Raw genomic sequence first — 3,235 nt, 5'->3', positions numbered from 1 at the left:
CAGGAGAGATCTGCCACACCATGTGGGTCACCTCCCTGACTGGGGATCGAATTCATGCTGAAGTGGCTGAGGCAAGCTTCACAGTGCTACATTTTAACCCGTTATGCCACCAGGGAGGCCCATGCTTAACTTTTTAAAGAACTGCCAGTCTTTTCCATAGTGGCTGAACTATTATAATCCCACCAGTGGTGCACAGGGCTTTAATTTCTTTAAATCTTTGTCCTTTTTTGATAGTAGCAGTCATTGTTGTTCATGTACAGGTTTTTATGTGAAGAATATACCTAGAAATAGAATTACTGGTTCATATGATAACTTTAGCATTTTGAAAACCTGTTTAAATTCTGTGATTGATGCACCATTTCACTTTTTTTTTTTAAGATTTATTCACTTATGCATACAGAACTGGGGTACAGCCCAGAGGTGCAGGGCAGTGAGAGGATTCACCAGAGACAGTGGGGAGCAGAACACGTAGATTGATGAAGTACACTGCTGAGGGGAGCACCGGGCGGGTCAGGAGAGGTCTGCTGCACCATGTGGTCACCTCCGGGGCTGGTGGGGATGGAACTCATGCGGAAGTGGCTTTAGCTTCTTAGTGCTGTGCTTCAACCCACTGTGCCACCAGGGAGGGCCCCATTTCACATTCTTACCCTCAGTGTCTGAGGGTTTCTTCACACCATTGCCAATACTTCTTGATATGTCTTTTTGATGTAAGCTATCCTTGGTATCGCATTGTACTTTTGGTTTGCATTTCCCTAAATGGTTAATGATTTTGAAGTTCTTTCTGTGTACTTACTATTTGTATGCCTTTTTTGGAGAAAGAATTGCTAGATATCATAGAAAGTTCAAATAAAGTAAAGGTTTTGGTATTAGAAGGAAGTAGTGAACATAAAAGGACTAGTCCTTTTGGAATGGTGGAATCAGAGAGGTGAAAGATGGGAAGGGTGTGGTAAAAGAGAGGGATTTAAGTGAAAGATGAAGGAGCACATATACATATATATATGTATATGTGCTCCTTCATCTATATATATATATACATATACACATATATACATATATATGTGTGTGTATATATATATATATAGTAAAGAATTTATCCCAAAAAGTATACAGTGAGGGGAACAACATGAGTTGATAACTAGATAGAATGGAAAATTTGAAGAAGTTGAGTATGATTGGCTCAGAGGCAAAAGCTGAATAGAATAAAAAGTGGAAGATGGGAGAAAGGGAATAATGGTGGCATGTTACTCCATAGAAATTGAGAAGACATAGGTGAAGTTACACTTTTAAATATGTTTTTTGATTTGAATATTCTGCTTTTGCTTATTCAAAAATAAAAAGAACTTGGTTTACAGGAAGCAAAATTTTGTTTGAGTTAACTATCTCCTGTTAGGAACATGATTTTTTTATGAATTATTTAACTACACTGTTTTCAGCTCTTCTACTGCTTTTACAAGCACAATTGCTAGTTTGAACGTCTGATCAATCTTTGAATAGCTTGTTCAGAAGATAGCACTACTTTTAATTATTTAGTTTGTGAGAAGTACCTTTTACTACTTAAGGTGGAACATTTTTTGATCTCCAAAGAAACTCTTACTCATAGTTGTACTCCTGGAGACCAAATTTGTGATTTCTTGGTGACAAGAATACAGCAGCAGCTGTATCAACAAGAGATTTGCTTGTGCCTTATTATGATTAAAAAAAGTACTTTGAGGATTGGACTTTTTTTCCTCAAAGATTAACTTCATTGTCTGATATACTAAGGAATTTTACAAAGTTATTTTAAGAAGAAACCAGGACTTTGCACTGAAATTGGAAAATTTCTATTCCTTTTGGTAGAAAGCTTCCACCTGGGTAAATGATTTTTCAGTTCATTTATATTTTTAAATCATTAAGAAGTATGGTATTTATTGATCAAAGATTCTTTACAATATTCTCCCTCATGATACAAACATGTATCCATGTTTAATATATATATTTTTAATTTCAACAAGCTGATTTGTATATCTAGGCCAAAAAAGAATAAAAAAAAAGCCCAGTCTTTATCAACTTTATGTCTGAGCTGTTTCTCAACAGTAGAATTAAAAAAAAAAAAAAAAAGTGCCTGGTACAAAGTTAGTGCTGTATAAAGTGTTAGTCTTTATGGCTACCATCAATACTCCTATTATTATGATTTCTTAGTTCTGTGAGTTTGCTTGCCCTATTGTCCTTTTTGTTTTTTTTTCCTTCTTAAAGATTTATTTATTTACTTAGTATACAAGAACTGGGGTACGGAGCCAGAAATGCGGGGAGGGTAAGAGGATTCGCCAGAGTCAGAGTGGGGAGCAGAATAGTTGGATTGACTGAAACAGAGCAGAGGGTAAGACAGATGAGGTCTGCTGTGTTACGTGGATTAGTTCCCAGGCTGGGGATCAAAGTCACAGCTGCAGTGGCTGTAGATAGCTTCATGGTGTTGACGCTTAAACCTTTGTGCCACCAAGGAGACCGCTGTCCTTTTTTTTTTGGTGGTGGAGAACAGAAGTTTATTTTTGAAAAATTACACAGGCGTATTAGTCTGACTTAGCTATGGCTCTTTTTTTTTTCTTCTAATTTTATAATATAATAGTTTACTTTTACATTGTTTTGTGCCTTTCCATCTCAGTTGTAATCCCTCTGGGCTTCCCATCACCAAATCACCCGTGTGCCATCACCATAGCCCAGTGCACTTCCCTCCCCGCACCGTTTTTGACCCCATTCCCCATTCCACCCCCGTAAAATATATCTGGTATATGTTGTTCATCATCATTATTATTTTTCTCTCCTGGTCCTTTATACTCCTACTATGAGTGAAAACATCTGGTATTTTTCCTTTTCTTTCTGGCATATTTCACTAAGCATGATCCCTTCCAGCTCCATCCATGTTGCTGCAAAAGACATGTGATAATCTTTTTTGATTGCTGAGTAAAATTCCATTGTGTATATATACCATATCTTTTTAATCTAGTCATCTACTTTTGCCTGCCCTGGCTTTTTAAAAATTTCTTTAATTTATGAAAAGATAGCTAAGCTTCTCAGAACTACATACATAGTACAGTAAATTAGCCTTGTGTGGGCCCTCCCTGGAGGAGCAGCGGGTTAAAGCCCAGCACTAAGAAGCTAAAGCCACTTCAGCATGAGTTTGATCCCTGCCCCAGAGGTGACCCACATGGCACAGCAGACCTCTCCTGACCCACCCACTGCTCCCCTCAGCAGTGTACTT

General features: G+C 37.7%; 1 protein-coding gene across 2 annotated transcripts in view; it reads left to right on the top strand.

Moving 5' to 3' along the window:
- TBC1D23 (TBC1 domain family, member 23) overlaps window positions 1-3,235 on the top strand; it is a 52,109-nt gene that overhangs the window by 6,171 nt on the left and 42,703 nt on the right. The gene's annotated exons all lie outside the window — the stretch shown is intronic.

Source organism: Condylura cristata, unplaced genomic scaffold, assembly GCF_000260355.1.
Source record: "Condylura cristata isolate star-nosed mole 26May11 unplaced genomic scaffold, ConCri1.0 scaffold00003, whole genome shotgun sequence".
NCBI lineage: Eukaryota > Metazoa > Chordata > Mammalia > Eulipotyphla > Talpidae > Condylura > Condylura cristata.
This window is presented reverse-complemented; position numbering and strand designations above follow the sequence as displayed.